This window comes from Aotus nancymaae, unplaced genomic scaffold, assembly GCF_030222135.1.
Source record: "Aotus nancymaae isolate 86718 unplaced genomic scaffold, 86718_ANA_hifiasm-v0.15.2.pri h1tg000036l, whole genome shotgun sequence".
Classification (NCBI taxonomy): domain Eukaryota; kingdom Metazoa; phylum Chordata; class Mammalia; order Primates; family Aotidae; genus Aotus; species Aotus nancymaae.
This window is the reverse complement of record NW_026988450.1, coordinates 78,264,180-78,284,167: the sequence shown is the minus strand read 5'-3', so window position 1 is coordinate 78,284,167 and position 19,988 is coordinate 78,264,180. Positions and strand designations below refer to the sequence as shown.

The 19,988-nt window shown below is 48.6% G+C and overlaps 1 protein-coding gene and 1 pseudogene across 8 annotated transcripts in view; both read left to right on the top strand.

Moving 5' to 3' along the window:
* CYRIB (CYFIP related Rac1 interactor B) overlaps positions 1-19,988 on the top strand; it is a 172,348-nt gene that overhangs the window by 7,015 nt on the left and 145,345 nt on the right. The window lies entirely within an intron of this gene.
* LOC135278158 (U7 small nuclear RNA) lies at positions 4,993-5,043 on the top strand (annotated as a pseudogene).

Here is a 19,988-nt window from a genome sequence, read left to right as displayed (position 1 = left end):
ACAGTGAGGGCCCCGTTGTGCAGAGGAGTTAAGGATGGGACAGGCTTGGGTAGTAGGAGGAAGAAAAGCTCCATTCTTTCCTCATCTGCCTAATAGAGTCTCCTGTCACTGGCTGTGTCTGGCCGCTTTGAGCTCTTTGGAATTTACATCCAGTGCTCACTCAACAAAGCCTATTGCATGGCAGGGCTGATAGAACCCTGGCCCTGCTTCTTAGCACTGCATGACTTGGGCAGATCACATCCCACTGCAGAACCAGAATTGTCATTGATGAAGCTGGGCTACTCTCACCTGCTTCCCTGGAATGTTTGGAGGATTGAGTAGGATAATGTGTATCAAAGCATCTAGCATAGCCTCTAGCAGAAGCCCTCTATCTACACACCCTTCCTCTGTGGGACATAGTCACAGGTGGGTGAGAGCTATCTAATTCGCCCAGGCCTATCATTCTGACAGAGATGGGATCTGAATTTAATGCAGGGGGGCAGTTCTTCAAGATGCTTTCGAACTGCTCAGGGGCCTTTATGAAAAATGAAACACTTTGCAATGTTGGTGGCTGGTACCTTTGAAAAAGGACAGCGGCAGGTTGAAAAGCAAGGACCTTGGAGCCAAGGAGGTCTTTGATTCAGACTCGACTCCTTAACTGTGAAGTTTTTTGCACATTGCATAACTTCTCTTGGCATCTCAGGGTCTATTTTCCAGCTTGTTGTGGTTCTTAGGTTAGAAAATGTCCAAATATACTTATGTCAGGTATATATCAATGGGTGCTCAATAATTGGAGTCCCTGGTCTACAGAGTCTCAGTGCTGGGACTCAGGGAGAGGAACATGTAAACTAAGGGAAGTTTCTTTACCAGCCTCAGCTTTGCTCAAAACCAGAGTTGAAGTAGAATGCAGAAGACGACGTGGAAGTGAAACTTGGGCGATAACTTCCTAAAATGTCTGCTCTGCTCCCCTGAACTCTGGTTTTGTGTGTTGCCCTCTGCTCCTGGGACACCAGAGACCAACCAGTATGTAGGCAGATCAAACAGGCTTGCAAATGAAAGAATCAAATGGGGATTTCTATGTATTCTGAAAGGTAGTATTTTACAGTCATTCCTAAACATGGCTTCATAACTCTCAAGTTTTCCTGTCTTGAGGGAGGAGTGAGATGCATCCTGCCATTCAACAACAGAACAGACGCTGAGTGAGCACCTACTGTGTGCTAGGCCCTATGATGGATCCACGTGGGGAGTGATACTGCGTGCCCCACGGCCACCCCACACATGTCCCCTGAGGCCTGAGCAGCTTGGAGAATGGAGTTTGGGTTTATTTCTTTGGGTTAACTCAAACTCAGCCCTACTAGGCCCATTCTTCTCACTCAGGAATTGGAGAAACTTTTCTGAGGCGTTTGGAATGGGGTGGCAGAGAGAGTCACCAGACACCGTGAATGACAGGCCAGCGGGTTGATGGTGGTGAGTGGAGCAGGAACTAGGGAGTGAGGTCACTTTTCTGGACTATGTGTGTGGGCAGTTATGGCCCTGGCAGAAAGCACCTCTTTTTTTTTTTTTTTTTTTTGAGACAGAGTCTCACTTCGTCACCCAGGCTGGAGTACAATGGCATGATCTCAGCTCACTGCAACCTCCGCCTCCCTGGTTCAAGCGATTCTCCTGCCTCAGCCTCCTGAGTAGCTGGGACTACAGGCACGTGCCACCACACCTGGCTAATTTTTGTACTTTTAGTAGAGACGGGGTTTCACCTTGCTGGGCAGGGGCTGGTCTCAAACTCCTAACCTCAGATGATCTGCCTGCCTTGGCCTCCTAAAGTGCTGGGATTTTAGGCATGAGCCACCGTGCCTGGCCTGAGAACCCCTCTTAACAGGGCTCCCATCAGTGTCACGTGGTGGGTTTCTGTGATTTTTTTTTTTTTGGTTTCCTGTATGGCAACATGAACTTGCTGTTATGGAGCATGGAGCAGGTGTCATGTGTCATGTGCTTTTTTTTTTTCTTCTTTTAGAGACAGAGTTTCGCTCTTGTTGCCTAGGCTGGAGTGCAGTGGTGCGATCTCGGCTTACAAAACCTCTGCCTCCCAGGTTCAAACAATTCTCCTGCCTCAGCCTCCCAAGTAGCTGGGATTATAGGCACGCGCCACCATGCCCAGCTAATTTTGTATTTTTAGTAGAGACAGGGTGTCACCATGTTGGCCAGGACGATCTCGAACCCCTGACCTCATGTGATCCACTCGCCTCGGCCTCCCAAAGTGCTAGGATTGCAGGCATGAGCCACCGCGCCCGGCCGTGTCATGTACTTTGCATATTTTATTTCTTACTTCCATGGTAACTCTGTGTGGCAGGTGATATTATTTCCATTTTACGGATGAGGAAACTGAGAAAACCTGAAGGCTAATAAAAAGCAGAGCTGGAATTCAAACGTACCAGGTGAGCTTCAGTGCCCACCTCCTGCTTTTACTGCCTCCTTCGGGTGAACCTCAAATGTAACTGGAAAAGTCTGTGCATGGAGTCGTCTAGCCAAGAGCAGACGCTGCTCCTGTGGGCCCTGCTAGGAGAGGGCAGGGGTTTTCTCAGTGGGCATCTCATAACGATGGGCATCTCAGCAGCCCTCAGGGCCAAGAACCACCTACTGCAAACTCGTCAGCCAAGGAAGCTCAGAATTTATAATTGCGGTTGTAAGCAGATTCCTTGAGCTAATTTGAGCGGTGAGGTTTTGGTAAAGTTAGTGTGAAATGACTCAGACTAATAATCTACCTCTTGATGCATTTGGTGTTGGGATTTGTAGCACTTTGCATGGTCTGCATACATGCACTCCCCATGAGAAAAAGATCTTGGGGAAAGAAAGGTCCTGAGACCTTACACTGTGGGGGATTGAATTTGAAAGGAAAATTTCAATGTTTCGATACTGGTCCATGTAGACTTGAGAAAATAAGGTGCATGTAGGATTTATACGTCTGCATTCAGCGTTCCCCCACCCATTTTCTATATGTGACCTTGCCAGCATATTCTCTGCCTGTGTTCCCTTTTCTGCAGTATTTCTTTCTTTTTTTTTTTTTTTTGAGATGCAGTCTTGCTCTGTTGTCAGGCCAGAGTGCAGTGGCACCATCTCGGCTCACTTCAACCTCTGCCTCCCAGGTTCAAGTGATTCTCCTGCCTCAGCCTCCCGAGTAGCTGGGACTACAGGCAGCTGCCACCATGCTCAGCTAATTTTTGCATTTTTAGTAGAGATGGGGTTTCACCATGTTGGCCAGGATGGTTTCGATCTCTTGGCCTTGTGATTCGCCCCACATTGGCCTCCCAAAGTGCTGGGATTACAGGCGTGAGCCATTGAGCCCGGCCTCTTCTGCAGTATTTCTTTAATCTGCTCATACCTGGGTGTGCTTACGCTTCCTGGGTGGAAAGGTCCAGATATATATATATATATATATATAAAATACATATATATACACACACACGTGTATATATGTGTACGTATACATATATATGTATGTATGTGTATATATATTTTTTTGAGATGAGAGTCTTGCTGCGTTGCTCAAGCTGGACTCAATCTCCTGGGTTCAAGGGATCCTCCCACTTCAGCCTTCCAAGTAGATGAGACTATAGGTGCACACCACTGTACCCGGCAAGTGAGACAAGTGAGAGTCTTTTTTTTTTTTTTTGAGAAAGAGTCTTGCTTTGTCGCTCAAGCTGGAATACAGTGACGTGATCTCAGCTCATTGCAACCTCAGCCTCCTGGGTTCAAGCAATTATCATACCTCAGCCTCCCAAGTAACTGGAATCATAGGTGTGCACTACCATGCCTGGCTAATTTTTGTATTTTTAGTAGAGACAGGGTTTCATCATGTTGGCCAGGCCAGTCTCAAACTCCTGACCTCAAGTGATCTGCCTGCCTTGGCCTACCAAAGTGCTGGGATTACAGGTGTGAGCCACCGTGCCCAGCCTGGAGTCATATTTTTAATGAGCATTCTAAGTGATTCTTATGCAGAGGTCCCTGTCACTGGGTTACAGAAATACCTATTAAGGATAATCTTCTGCCTGTGCCATCTATTCTGAGTGTGTTGGTCATAGGGTGGCTGGTGTGAAATGGAAAGGCCAGTGGAGATCACCTAGTTCCATCTTGCCCAGCCTTTATTTATTATTTTTTTTTAAGAGACAAGGTCTCACTATGTTGCCCAGGATGGTCTTGAACTCTTGAGCTCAAGTGATCCTCCTGCCTTGGCCTCCCAAAGTGCTGGGGTTATGGGTTTGAGCCACCATGCCAGACCCCAGCTTTTAATCTTTAAGGCACAGATCAGGGGATGGAGCTGTGAAAGAGGAAGCATCTCCCAGTTAGAGGTGACCCACCCAGGGGCCCCATCACCCTAGATGCTGAGGTCAGTATCTCACATGGTGTAACCTCTTGTTAGAATCTCGCCTGTGGGGCTCTGATTCCAGTCCAAGGTGGAAGGCTGTTCAGAGGCAACTGAGGTTCAGTGAGGTGATGTGTGTTGCCCATTATCACACAGGAGTGTGACAGTCATCTAGGTCACTCCTCATTTAGAGAAGAAGGGAGCAGGCCAGGCACGTGAAAGCCCATTATGGGACCCAGCAGTGACGGGGTGAGTTCTCTTGACCAGATAGCCTGTCCCTGGGAGGCGGCTTGCGAAGCCACAAGGCCCTGCTCTGGTACCCACCAGCGTGGGTCCTGGTTTCCTGTTCTGATCCGAGCTGGGCTGGTTTACTGCTTTTCCTAACAGACAGACACATGCCCCCAAGACCTAAAAGCACCAAAGGAGAAGCTGCTGAACAGAGTCACATCTTCATGGTGAAGTTCAGAAGTCAGCACAGTAGGCAAAAAAAAAAAAAAATCCTGACCGTCTCCCAGGTTGCTCCTGAAGGCTGGTTTTCCACGCACTGGTCTTGTGTGTACGATGCTGTACAGGGACGTCAGTGAGTCAGTGCATAAGCGGAACAGCAGTAGACAATATTCGATAAAGTACAATGCACAATATACAAAAAATAAGAAACAGAGTGCTGTAGCTCTTTTAGAATTTGTCCAGCAGGCTTTCCATTTCCCCCATGCTAAAAACAAAGCAAAACAAACAAACAAAAAACCCACGGAAACAAATACAGGCCGGGTGCAGTGGCTCACACCTGTAATCCCAGCACTTTGGGAGGCTGAGGCGGGCGAATCATGAGGTCAAGAGATCAAGACCATCCTGGCCGACACGGTGAAACCCCATCTCTACTAAAAATACACAAATTAGCTGGGCATGGTGGCGCACGCCTATAGTCCCAACTACTCGGGAAGCTGAGTCAGAAGAATCGCTTGAACCCAGGAGGTGGAGGTTGTAGTGAGTTGAGATCGCGCCACTGTACTCCAGCCTGGCGACAGAGAGAGATTCGGTCTCAAAAAAAAAAAGAAACAAATACAAATAAATACAATAGGCACAATACACCTTTACATTGTTTAAAGTTTTTAAAATGGAAAAAGGAAAGCATTTGGCCCTTTGAGAACAGCTGAATTTGGCTGAGTTAATCGAGGGTGTGGCCGGGGGTGGTGGTACACGCTTGCCGTCCCAGCTACTGGGGAGGCTGAGGCGGGAGAATTGCTTGAACCCGGAGGCGGAAGTTGCAATGAGCCAAGATTGTGCCATTGTGCTCCAGCCTGGGCGACAGAGTGAGACTCTGTTTCAAAAAAAAAAAAAAAAAGGAGTTATTTTCAGGGAAAGGTAAGATGAATGAGAGCCACTGATGAACAATTGCCGAGTGTTTTCTGTTTGGGGACTTTATGTTATTTCCAAAGCAAAATGAACTTTGGTTCAGGAGCTGTATTCAGTGTGTTCTCAATGGAAGATGAGTGACCTTGTGTCTCCAAGCGCCTGAGTAATCTCTCTGCTCCTGCCTCCTGCACATCCAGGGAGTGAGGTGCAGCGGCTGTGCCGGACCTCTCTTGGGGAGAGGGACCGCTTTTCAGAACCCTCTTCCTGTGCTTTGTGGTGGGAGGCAGGGGCAGAAGAAAAGGATACATCTGCCTCTGACAAACCCATACGGAGCAGACAGACAAAGGCACCCCAGCGGGTGGCTGAGCTATAACCATTTTTGCGACTGCAAATTTCCAGACAGACTCTTGTAGTGTCTAAAATGCCTTTTTCTTTTGAGCCCTGTGTCTGTGATGCAGTCCACTATTGTCTTTGCTTGTGTTTTGGAAGGGTTCAGATTCAATGCTCCTCAGCCATTTTTTAAAGGGAGGCAGCAAATACAGAAAGTACCTAGTAGGTAGGTACCAGACATATGTTTGATGAATGAGTATATGAGTTAATTTTCTACTTTGGGTGGATATTGGATTTTTTTATTATTATTACATTTTTTTTTCTTTTAGAGACAGGATCTTGTTCTGTTGTCCAGGCTAGAGTGCAGTGGTGCGATCATGGCTCACTGCATCCTCTAACTCCTGAGCTCTGGGGATCCTCCCACCTTGGCCTCCCAAACAGTTGGGACTACAGGCTCTCTCCACTGTGCCTGGCTGATAATTTAAATTGACATATTTATTTATTATTTTATTTTATTTTAGAGTCTTGCTCTGTCACCCAGGCTGGAGTGCAGTGGCGCAATCTTGGCTCACTGCAACCTCCACCTCCTGGGTTTAAGTGATCCTCGTGCCTCAGCCTCTGAGTAGCTGGGATTACAGGTGTGGCCCATCACGCCTGGCTAATTTTTGTATTTTTAGTAGAGACGGGGTTTCACCATGTTGGCCAGGCTGGCCAAGTGATCTACTTGCCTCAGCCTCCAAAAATGCTGGGATTACAGAAGTGAGTCACTGCGCCTGGCCTAAATTGTCATCTTTAAAAGCATTCATTTCATGCCCTGAATTTACCATTTTGATGTGTGTATATAAGTATTTCTGTGATTAGATGCAAAAGGGGGACATGTCTTAGCATCTCAAGTAGGTATTTATTGAATGTCCAGAAAATCCCTAGGTTTGCCCATGGTCTTCCCCGTCTCTGTCCCTTACCCCACCTTTCTCTTGTCCCCATATCTGGGCTCTCTGTTCCTCAGCACCTTGGAGAGGAAGTGATAAGTCAGTCAGCTGCCGTGACTGAAGGAGTGAAGAATGAACCCAGCTACATGCTGAGTGGGGCCCTGGGCTCACCAAGCTGAGTCATGCTGAGTCATGCAGGCTCCTTGTCCTTATAGTTTCAAGGGTCAGAGGAAAAAAATGAAGGACTAAAATACAAGGGGGATGCGGTAACAGTAGAGGTTTCTGCTGGGTGTGCATCATCTCATTTAATCCTCATCAAAACCTTGTGAGAGGCTGGGTGCAGTGGCTGATACCTATAATCCCAACACTTTGGGAGGCAGAGGTGGGAGGATCGCTTGAGCCTGAGAGTTCCAGAACAGCCTGGGCAACATCAGGAGACCTCCATCTCTACAAAAAATTAAAAAAAAATATCTTGGTGTGGTGACAGTCACCTGTAGTCCCAGCTATTCTAGAGGCCGAAGTGGGAGAATTGCTTGAAACGGGAGGCTGAGGCTTCAGGGAGCCATGATTGCGCCACTGCACTCTACCCTGGGCAACAGAGTGAGACCCTGTCTCCAACATATTAAAAATACAAAAGCACATAGCCTTGTGGCTTTTTCCATTCAACTCAGCCTGTCTTCGAGGGAGGCCCACCAGGCAGGAAGCAATTCTGGTAAAACGTTTAGTCCTGGGAGGAGTTGAGGCCTGTGGCAGCTCCAAGGTTTTCATCACCTGAGGGTGTCAATTGCATCTGCTCCTTGGGTGGTGCTTGGTACACATGGGCCGCGCCTCTGTATCATGTCACCAGCCCTGCCAACTCCTCTGTGTTGCCGGCGGGTCGTGTCACTTGTCTGAGCCTTCCTTCCCGTCCTTGTGCACAGGGATCCCAAGTTGGGCCTGGTGAGGATGCGGTTCAGCCTGTGTCAAGTTGCAGGCCCTGGTGACTAAGGTCAGCTCCTCCCCACTGGCCATACCTGGAGCGCGCTGTCACCTTGCAGCTCTCTCAGAGGAGTGTGGCTGCCTGCTGGGCGGCAGCTGGGGTCTCTGCTAGTGTCTCCCGGCTCTGCCCCTCCTGCCTCCCACCCCCCATGTTATTCTCAGAGCATGGGACAATTCCTCTGTTAGGGTGAATAATTGAGCGTTAACTCTAGGAACAGACGACTATGAATAGATGTGAGGGAAGAACACGTTTTGCCAAGTTTGAGCTGAGCTGAGGATTGTCAGCGCTGAATTAAAGATGAGCTTCCTGGCTCTCTGTTCTACTTAGCATTGATCAAGCACCATGCCTTGAATTTTCAAAAAAAGAAGAAAAGAAGAAGGAGAAGAAAACAGTCAGAAAGGGGTTTATATGACAGAAAATCAAGTACAATAAGAGCACCTTATTATTCATAGAATATTTGGCATTTAAACTTTGACCTTGCTCCACTAAACACAGCTGGGCCCAGGACGGGGTCGTTTTCTGGTTTAGATCCACAGGTCAGGCTCGCAGTAGGCCTTGCTCCAAGAGTGTTTGTAGAGTGTATACTTTTCTTTTAGAAAATCGAAGCCCAGAGAGGTTGATTGATTTGCCCAAGGCTGCACAGCTGGTCAGGGCCAGAGTTGGGACTTCTTTGTGTTTTTTTTTGTTTTTGTTTTTTGCTTTTTTTGAGATGAAGTCTCGCTCTGTCACCAGGCTGGAGTGCAGTGGCACAATCTCGGCTCACTGCAACCTCCCCCTCCTGGATTTAAGTGATTCTCCTGCCTCAGCCTCCCAAGTAGCTGGAATTACAGGTGTGCGCCACCACGCCCAGCTAATTTTTGTATTTTTTAGTAGAGACTGGGTTTCACCATGTTGGCCAGGATGGTCTCGATCTCTTGACCTTGTGATCTGCCCTCCTCGGCCTCCCAGAGTGCTGGGATTACAGGCGTGAGCCACCACACTCTGCCGGGACTTATTTCTTTAGCCCTGGCTCTTGTTAAACTTTACTTGGTGACCTTGCAGATACATTTTTTGTTGTTATTGTTGTTTGAGACGAAGTCTCACTCTGTCAACCAGGTTGGAGTGCAGTGGCATGATCTCAGCTCACTGCAACCTCCGCCTCCCGGGTTCAAGCGATTCTCCTGCCTCAGCCCCCAACTACTAGCTGGAATTACAGATGTGTGCCATCATGCCTGGCTAATTTTTGTATTTTTTTTTTTTTGAGACGGAGTCTCACTCTGTCACCCAGGTTGGAGTGCAGTGGCGTGATCTTGGCTCACTGCAACCTCCGCCTCCTGGGTTCAAGCAATTCTCCTGCCTCTGCCTCCCGAGTAGCTGGGACTACAGGCGCATGCCACCATGCCCAGCTAATTTTTGTATTTTTAGTAGAGACGGGTTTTCACCGTGTTGGCCAGGATGGTCTCCATCTCTTGACCTCATGGTCTGCCCTCCTCGGCCTCCCAGAATGCTGGGATTACAGGTGTAAGCCACTGCGCCTGGCCTGTATTTTTAGAAGAGACGGGGTTTCACCATGTTTGCTAGGCTAGTCTCGAATCCCTGACCTCATAATCCACCCGCCTCGGCCTCCCAAAGTGCTGGGATTACAGGCATGAGCCACCACGATCGGCCATGGATACATTTTAAACTGACAGGATTCACAGGTCAAGGGACACAGGTTAATTCATGAAAAGAGCACTGACAAGGGGCACTCTCCCTTTAATCGGAAGGCTGGTGTTCCTGTACTGCCAAAAATTAGCCCATTCTTATGGTGGCCACATAAACCGTGTTCTCTTTCCCTGCCTCACCCATCATGTGTTTAAGTGTTTCCCACTTGTACGACACCTCCTGGGTTTCCTCCAGAAATCCTGGAAGGCACATGGGGGTGTATTTGGTGATTGAAAGTCAGGATGGGCCAGAGCTGAACAAAAGAAGACTCTGGTCCTGATGAGTGAGGCCTTTGTCGCTCTCTGTTAGACAGGCCCTGGCTGGGTCTCCTCTGGAGCAGCCACGCTTAACTGTTCTAGCCTCTGTTTTCTTATCTGTAGAAATGGTTTTATCAAACCTGTGTGTGCTGGGTGCAGCACCGTGAGCCTGCTTCTCACAGTGAACGCTGCACGGCCTTCTACCAGCCTGGATGGGGTCGTGCTTGGGTCCTGGGCACCTTCAGCCTCCACCGAGATGCCCCTGCATCCCTCTCTCCCTTCCTTTTTGGGTCTAGTGGGTGAGGACTTTGCTCTCAGGGTTTTGTTTCTTCCGTTTCCAGGAAGGATGCATGAAGCATGAACTCTATGTGAGGGTTTGGGTTAGGTTCCTGGATGTAGAGGATTCACGGATGCCGGCGCTGCCCTCAGAGGGTTCAAGACTGTGGGAGGAGATGGACAGAGAAACAAGCCGTTGTATTAATAGGCAGAGTGTTTCAATTATGAAAATTTTAAAACACGCAGAACAATGCTGTACATTATTTAAGGGGTGCAATCATATGTAGTGAGAGTATAAAGAAATACAGGGAATGGGTAAATACCACATTCAGGATGGTGCTTCCCAGTGGGGACTGGAGAGAGGGATGTGATTGGGGTACCCAGGAGACTTTGTGTTTGATGTATTTTATTACATAAAATGAATACATGGTGGTGGTGGGTACAAGAAGTGGTTTTATTATTCTATTATTCTTTACACTTTTTTGTTTTTTTGAGACGGAGTCTCGCTCTGTTACCAGGCTGGAGTGCAGTGGCACAACCTTGTCTCACTGCAATTCCGCCTCCCAGGTTCAAGCGATTCTCCTGCCTCAACCTCCCGAGTAGCTGGGACTACAGGCACGTGCCACCACACTCGACTAATTTTTTGTATTTTTAGTAGAGATGGGGTTTTACTGTGTTAGCCAGGATGGTCTCGATCTCCTGACCTCATGATCAGCCTCCCTAAGCCTTCCAAAGTGCTGGGTTTACAGGTGTGAGCCACTGTGCCCGGCCTGTACATTTTTTTTTTTTGAGATGGAGTCTCACTCTGTTGCCCACGCTGGAGCGCAGTGGCATGATTTTGGCTCATTGTAACCTCCGCCTCCCAGGTTCAAGTAATTCTCGTGCCTCAGCCTCCCAAATAGCTGGGACAACAGGCATGCTCCACCAGGCCTGGCTAATTTTTGTATTTTTAGTAGAGACTGGGTTTCATCATGTTGGCCAGGCTGGTCTCGAACTCCTGACCTCAAGTGATCTGCTTGCCTTGGCCACCCAAAGTGCTGGGATTACAGGCGCAAGCCACCATCCCTGGCCCATTTTTTGTACATCTTAAATATCGTACAGTAAAAATTTTTAGATAGATTTTCAAGTAAGGGGTTATTTGGAAACTCTAGCCTGGGAAGGTATGGCCAAATACACGTTTCTCCTCTCTGCACTTCTGTTGAAGCACAGGACCTCGCTGGACTCACACCCTCAGGAACTACTGAACCAAACAGACTCTGCCTGGAGGGGATGGGAAAGGCTTTATAGAGAAGGCGACAGTTTAAACTGAGTTTTGAAGGCCAACGCTGGGAACAGCATTTTAGACAGGGAACAGCAGGTGCTAATGCAGACAGGCAGAACAGTATTCAGGGAACTATAGGTGTGAACGCTGGGGACAGCTCAGCTTTGGAGCAGTCTGGCAACAGTTTGTTTTGCTCTTGACCATTTATAATGAGAGTGGCTCAGAATCCAGGTTGGCTTGGAGTCAGCCTGGGATGGACTCCACTCTTGTACTGAAACCAAGCCAGTTCCCAAAGAGTGTTTTGATGTTTACTGAGGCTTCAGCATTGTGAGAGATGGGTCCCAGCCCAAGGAGGCTGGCTTCAGCACCAAGTGCAGAAAGCTGTTGGTACACTGAGACTCTGATGAGGGGGTTGGACCTGCCGAGTGCGAAAGCCGGTGAGGAAGATGGTCTTGTACAGAAAAGAGCCATGCGCGGACCCACTGAGCGTCTTGAGGTTGCCATTGTCTGACACTGAAGACTTATGTGGTAAACTGCGGTGGGCAGGGGTGGGGTGGGGAGTAGCAGGAGGACCAAGCTCTCTGTGTAGTGACTGGAGAATAATGTACATTCAAGATGATTTTCTGACCGGGTACAGTGGCTCATGCCTGTAATCCTAGCACTTTGGGAGGCTGAGGTGGGTGGTTCACTTGAGGCCAGGAGTTCGAGACCAGCCTGGTCAATAGCCATCTCTACTAAAAATTCAGATATTAGCCGGGTGTGGTGGCACGTGCTGGCAAGTACCTGTAATCCCAACTACTTGAGAGGCTGAGGCAAGAGAATTACTTGAACCTGGGAGGCAGAGGTTGCAGTGAGCTGAGATCACGCCACTGCACTCCAGCCTGGATGACAGAGCAAGACTCTGTCTCAAAAAAGAGATAATTTTCCTTGAAGACACTGCAAAGCCAGCAACCCCCCGGGGAGCCAGATTAAAGCACCAATGGGAAATTTCATCAGCAATGCTTAATCAAAGGCATTGATTGTTTTCTGGGCCTCACTGGTTCCTCTCCCATTGTTGTCCTTAATTGTGGAAACTTGTTCATTAGGGTTTCATTAAGGCTGGCCCTGGCTGTCGCCCCTCCTTTGCTTTCTTTGATCTCTGCAAAGTCATCCACTTCCTTGTGGAATCCATAGGGTTCTTCAACATCTTTGCCACTGATGTTCAAATTCAGACCAGACCCTCATACATTTCAGAGCATGGCACTCCTCTGCACCCAGGCACCAGCTTGGAAGAACCTAGTGTGTGAGAAGCTGTTATTGGGAGGGACCTTGGCCAGAATCTGGTGCAGCGGCCAGATGTGGACACTGAGGCCCTGAGATGAGCTGACTGTTATGCTCTGGAAGGGGCAGCCTCTGTTTCTGAGCTTCTTTAGGTGCTTCTTGTAATTGGAGCACAGGTTCTTCCTCCAAAGGCTGTCCCCAAGGAACCTGTAAATCCACAGGATTTTTAATTGCAGTCTGGACGGGCTGTGTGACAACCTAGTGGCAGGAGGGGGAGGGGAACCCACATTAGCTGCATCAAGATTCTCTGGCTCTGTCCAAAGGAACTTAGCACGTATCTCCCACCAGGGACCAATTAATTCTGCAGGAAGTTATGGTTTACATTTTCCCCTGGAAGCTCAGGCCCTGCACACATTTATGCGCCTTGGCCCTCAGAGCTTCCTCCTGCAAGTTTTGTTTAATCACAGTCGTGATTGAAAACGCGCAGCATTTTCCCGTGATTTTATTAGCCAGTCCTTACCCACATTTCATCTGCTTTCTCTTAAACACTTTTTTGGATCTGTGTTTATAGGTCCTGAATAAACACAAACCGTTGACTTTAATTAGGAAGCCAGCAGTGGCCAAAAAAGGAGGCTCATTCTGTCTGTTTCTCTTCTACTGTGGAAATTGAAAGGAAAGTGAATGAGGACAGGGGATCCTGCAGTAGATAGCAGAGTGGTCTTGGGGCGAAGAATTGTGTGGTGTCTCCTTGCCCCCAATAGACCACATTTGCTGGGTCAGCTTAAGTGGCATCTTGAATAGATCACTTGGTGTTCCCTGTCTTTCCTTCCCTCCCCTCCCCTCCCCTCCCCTCCCCTCCCCTCCCCTCCCTTCCCCTCTCTCTCCCCCTTCCTCCCTTCCTTCTTTCCCAAAGGCATACCAGATTTTCATAACACCAATTCATGATCGTATCTTAGAAGGCAGTGATTTTTGTCTGTGTTCACACTGGTATCTCTGCACTTAGAATAGAACATACTCTAGGTGCTCAGTAAATGTTTGTTTAATGAGTAAGTGAGTATCTGTCATTCCATCATTAGGAATCCTTTTCTTTCTTTTAATCCCTGGCTTTTATCTTCAGGGTATCTTAAAAAAAAATCCCCAGGGGAGGGTACGGAATACATTAGAGCCCCAGTAGTAAGTTGGTCACAGGAAAAGAGATGGAACTCTGCGGGGAGCGGGAGAGGGAGGGCTCAAAGCTGTCTGAGATGTAGAGTTGGTTTGGAAATTGCTATGAAGAGAGTAAGAGTAGAGACTCGGCTGGTTGACTAGCAGTAACATTGTGGGCAAGTCCCCAAGCTCTGAGATAAATGTCCTAATCTACCAATGAGGAGGGAATGATAACGCCAGATTCTTACCTTAAGTCTCCTCTGCCCTCTCCCACTTGGCTTCTGTTTCCCCACGGCCCCTCTGTCGTTCTGGGTCCTCCCATTGGCACTTCCTCAGGTCATTCATTCTGCTTCACTGTGTTCACAGCATAAGCACTGTACGGGATGCAGGGATGGATGGGGCAGATGAGTCCCTTTTGCATCTAAACCAGGGAAGGTTAGATAGAAAGCCAGTGCTGATCCAGGGATCTGTGATGTAGGGAAGTCTAGGCTGCTGTGGGCCTGTGGGGTGAGGGTGGGGGACATTGAGTCCAGCCTGAGAGGTTGAGGAGGGCTTCCCAGAGGAAGTGGCAACCAATCGGGTAGCAGCAGTGTTTTTATTACTCTAAATTTAGAGTCTTAGTTTTAAGCAAAATGCCTTGGTGTTCAATGAATGAATGAAGGAGTGGATGCCTGTAAAAGTGTCTTATAAACTGGAGGGTGCAGTGCAAATGGTAAGCACTGGTATTTTGATTGTGGAGGGTAGAGTAGGGGCACGTAAAGCAAGCTTCACCTCCCAGTTTCCTGAGGACCAGCTGCTGACCAAGAGCTAGGGTCTGCCCGAGAGCACAGCCAGCTGGCATGTTGGGGTCAGCCTCTGTCTCTTGTCTCCCACCCAGGGAAGCAGATTGCCATCTACCATGTTGACGTCGTTAGCCCATCCAGTAGCCTGCAGCCCTTCTTTACAGGATCTAGATTGGCACATCCAGGCCTGGTCTTTGGACCATCGTCCTAGGGCTGGTGGCTGACAAGGGAGGTAACTGACTGGGAGGAAGTGTGTGTGTGTGTATGTGTATGTGTTTAGAAATGCGTGATGCCCAGCAAATGCTAAAAAAAGTCTGGGACGCATATTCCCATCACTAACCTCTAGCCCTCCATGACAGTTGCCATCCCCAGCGAAGCCTTCTCTGTTGTCCTCTCCTCCAGCTTACTGACCTTGTGGTCAGGGAGGGCAACTCATTCATCTTTGTAACTCCAGTGTCCAGCACAAGGCCAGGTACATCTGGGTCTTGGGACAGTTTGCTGAATGAATGAATGAATGAACAAGCTTCAGATAATGTTATCCAGAATGTAGCTGATGCTGAATGGCTTCTAGGGTAGGGGAAGGGGATGTTTCTGGAAATGACGTTTTGCTACTACTTTAGGTATTTTGCAATAGCAGATGCTTGAAATTCTGCTTCACACTTGTTCTCTGTGGTGAGAGATGAAGAAATACTTCCTTTGTTCACACTTGGCTCTGGGCTGTGTAGACATGCAGAGGCCTCTCCCTCACTTCCGCCACTCTGGGAGCCTGAGTCCATTCTGTAGGACTCTGTACGACTCAGTCTTGGTGATGGGACTCGGGGATCTGCCTTTACTTAATTCTGCAGCTTGGTGGGTTGGTGGGTCTCACGATGGGTACTTGTTATATTTTGGGATGCTCAGCACCCCACCTACCTTCCTGGTTGGGGGAGCCCTGAGTGTGTAAGTCTTGGAGGGAGGCAGAGCCCCTCTGCCAGTATGGAAGCTGAGTGGACCAGATATTCTTTCTCGCAGCCTCTGGGCTGCTCAGGCTGTGCCTCAGCTTGGCCATGTGGGCACTGCCACCCTCAGCTTTGACCCTGGGCTGAATACTGCACAGATGCAGGGGCAGGAAGAGGTTGTTTAGAGTTGAGGCCCAGTGGGAGTGGCAGTGTCTTCAGCCGATGTCCTGTGGCGTGGCCTTGGCCACATTCTCCCCCTGCATGGTATCTGTGGTCCTTTGTCTGAGCGTGGCTCTGCACTTTCCCTGTTGGTTCTGGTAGCTTCTCATATCTTCTAATCAAAATCCTCTTTTCCATAAAATAGTCAGAGCTGATTTCTGTTGTTGGTGTTCCATAGCCGTGACTAGCACGTACTGCCAGGCTGTAGTGGGCCTTGGTGAGATGGAGAGCTTGGGTGTCTCTCTGCACCTGCCTCCCATTCTGGAAAGTAGACAGCCGCCCAGCCCGATGCTGTGCCTTGAACACCCAGGCTTCTGTGGTCCAGTTCCACAGAGGTGGAGCCCCCTTCTGTGTGCTAAGCACAGGCATACAGAGACAATGAAACCTGTATCAGCTTCCCAGGGCTGCTTAACACATTCCACAAACTGGGACTCAAACAGCAGACATCCAGTGTCTGAGAGCTGTTCTGGAGGTTGGCAGTCCAAGAGGAAGGTGCCAGCAGGGTTGGTTTCCTCTTGGGGACGTGTGGGACAGTCCATTCCATGTCCTCCCCACCCAGCTTCCGGTGTTTGGGGCAGTCTTTGGCATACCTTGGCTAATAGGTGCGTCACCCTCTGCCTTCATGTTCACGTGACCTTCTCCCTGTGTGTGTGTCTGTGTCTTCATGTGGTTACATTTTATTAGGGCCCACTTTCCTCCTCTATGCCAACTAGTTACATTTGTAAAGACCCTAATTCCAAATAAGGTTACATTCTTTGATATTAGGGGTCAAGACTTCAGTGTATGAATTTTGGGGGACACTATATACCCAAGCAGTAATCCTGAACTGTAAGCAGCTTACAGTCCAGAGGTGGAGAGAGAAACACAATTGAATGATTGTGTCCAGACAGTGGGAGAATTGTGGGAGGTAGGGCAGAGGTGCTGTGGCAGCACAGGGACTCTTTTTTTTGTTTTTTGAGATGGGTCTGGTTTTGTCGCTTAGGCTGGAGTGCAGTAGTGCAGTCTTGGCTCACTGTTACCTCCACTTCTTGGGTTCAAATGCTTCTCCCACCTCAGCCTCACGAGTAGCTGAGACTACAGCTGTGAACTACCACATCCGGCTAATTTTTTTTTTTTTTTTTGAGAGAGAGTCTCACTCTGTCGCCCAGGCTGGAGTGCAGTTGTGTGATCTCAGCTTACTGCAACCTCCGCCTCCTGGGTTCCAGTGATTCTCCAGCCTCAGCCTCCTGAGTAGCTGGGACTACAGGTGCCTGCCAACACGCCTGGCTAATTTTTGTATTTTTAGGAGAGACGGGGTTTCCCTATGTTGTCCAGTCTAGTCTGGAACTCCTGACCTCAAATGATCTGCCTGCCTCAGCCTCCCAAAGTGCTGGGATTACAGGCGTGAACCTCTGGGTCCAGCCAGAGTTCTTTTTTGTTTTTTTGAGACGAAGTCTTGGTTTGTCACCCAGGTTGGTGTGCAGTGGTGCAATCTCAGCTCTCTGAAACCTCTGCCTCCCAGGTTCAAGTGATTCTCTGCCTCAGCCTCCCAAGTAGCTGGAATTACAGGCGCACACCACCACACCTGGCTAATTTTTTGATTTTCAGTAGAGTAGGGGTTTCATCGTGTTGGCCAGGCAGGTCTCAAACTCCTAAACTCAAGTGATCCACCCGCATTGGCCTCCCAAAGTGCTGGGATTACAGGCGTGAGGCACCTCACCCGGCAGGGAAGAAGATGTTGATTTCTGTAATGAACAAGATAAACGAAAGGGTGCTTGCACCCATGGTTACTCGGCTGACCCCAGCTTTGCCCATCCACAGTATTTTGCAATAGCAGATGCTTGAAATTCTGCTTCACACTTGTTCTCTGTGGTGAGAGATGAAGAAATACTTCCACCTTTGTTTTGTAGAAATTAAAGGCAGCCAGGAAATGCTGTGTTACCATAGAGGAAAGGTTGCTCTTCCTTCTCGCCATGTATTCCTTTCTGCCCTGGCTGCCAGGAAGCTCAGAGCCGAATTTGCGCTTAGTCACAGCAGCTGTCACCAGCTCACAGGTCCAGGTCATTTGCTTTGTCATGGCTTTCACTATCATATTTTCTTCTGTTTGTAATCCTCACGGGTCCTTTTTTTGTTGTAAGCGATCTCAAATGTCTCTTGGAAAGAGGCAAGGAATAATAAACACATACATGATAAAGAAAGGTGGGGTTGGGGCTGGCGGATCATGAGGTCAGGAGTTTGAGACCAGCCTGGGCAACATGGTGAAATTCCATCTCTACTAAAAATACAAAAAAATAAATAAATAAAAATTGGTGGCACAGTCTCGGCTCACTGCAACCTCTACCTCCCAGGTTCAAATGATTCTCCTGCCTCAGCCTCCCGAGTAGCTGGGATTACAGGTGCCTGCCACTGCAGTTGGCTAATTTTTGTATTTTTAGTAGAGACGGGATTTTGCCATGATGGCCAGGCTGGTCTTGAATTCCTGACCTCAAGAGATCTGCCCACCTTGACCTCCCAAAGTGCTGGGATTACAGGTGTGAGCCACTGTACCCAGCCTTGTTGTGCCTTTAAACCATGTCTTGGCTGGGCACAGTGGCTCACGACTGTAATCCTAGCACTTTGGGAGGCTGAGGTGGGCAGACTGCTTGAGGCTAGGAGTTCAAGATAAGCCTGGGCAACATAGTGAGACCCTGTCTCTACACAAAATAAAAAGGAAGTTATCCATGTGTAGTGGCAGATTCCTGTAGTCCCAGCTACTTGGGAGGCTGAGGCAGGAGGATTGCTTGAGCCTGAGAGGTCAAGGCTGTGGGGAGCTGTGATCCTGCCACTCACTCTAGCTTCACAGAGCAAAATCCTGTCTTTGGGAAGAAAAAAATACACACACTACTCAGGAGGTTGAGGCGGGAGAATTGCTTGAACCCAGGAGGCGGAGGTTGCGGTGAGCCGAGATTGCGCTATTGCACTCCAGCCTGGGTAACAAGAGCAAAACTCTGTCTCAAAAAATAAAATAAATAAAAATTAAAAAAAGAAAAAATACACACACACACACACACACACACACACACACACAGTATTGTTCTTTACCTATTCATTTGCTCAGCAGCACGAACTATTTTTTTTTTTTTTTTTTTTTTTTTGAGACGGAGTTTCGCTCTTGTTACCCAGGCTGGAGTGCAATGGCGCTATCTCGGCTCACCGAAACCTCCGCCTCCTGGGTTCAGGCAATTCTCCTGCCTCAGCCTCCTGAGTAGCTGGGATTACAGGCACGCACCACCATGCCCAGCTAATTTTTTGTATTTTTAGTAGAGACGGGGTTTCACCATGTTGACCAGGATGGTCTCGATCTCCTGACCTCGTGATCCACCCGCCTCGGCCTCCCAAAGTGCTGGGATTACAGGCTTGAGCCACCGCGCCCGGCCAGCACGAACTATTATACATATTATGCGTATACCATTTACTGAACACCTATTATGTGTTATAGAGAAAACATACTTTAGATATATAAAGCATGCATATATATGTATGTGTTATGTCTACATAAAACAAGCATTTATTGAATGCCAACTATATGCTACAAACACGTTTGTATGTATGAAAATGCATATGCAGTATATACATATATGTGTATTTGAGTGTTTATGCAGCACCTACTTGGTGCCCACACCGTGCTGGGCACCAGGGAGACCACAGCCTAGTAGAAGAGATGGAGAAGAAGCCTGTGCCTTCATAGATGGGGAAGTGTCCTAAAACTGAGGACGAGTCGGACAGGTGGCCCTCTTACTGCCTCAGAAAGTCAATGATGTGAACTAAGAAAGGGCATCAGGCCTGCGAGGTCCTGAACACGTCCTGAGGCTGGCGTGGGTGGAGTGAGTTCTGGTTGCTGGCCTCTGCTGCCTTGATGAGGGCGCCTTTTGGCCATGCGCCTGCTACCTACACCCCGGTCCCTGCAGAGGGAGCGACTCAGAGTGCCCCTTATGTGCTGATGTTGGTGCTTGCCAAAATCAGAGGTTGTCTGAGTTGTCACTTAATTTGAGTTCCTTCAAAATCATCAGTGAGATGGAAACCTGACAACAGCCTAGGTCCGCTTTGAGAAGTAGGGACCGCCTTTCATTGCTCAACAGGCAGCTGCTGTCTGTGCTGCTGGTGTGGGCTATGTTTATGGGTAGGAGAGAGGGTGAGAAACCGCAGGAGGCCTAAGGCGTGGTAGGCTCCAATCATCCTGCCAGTAAACACAGAGACCCCATTTTTCAGAGACCCACTGAGAGG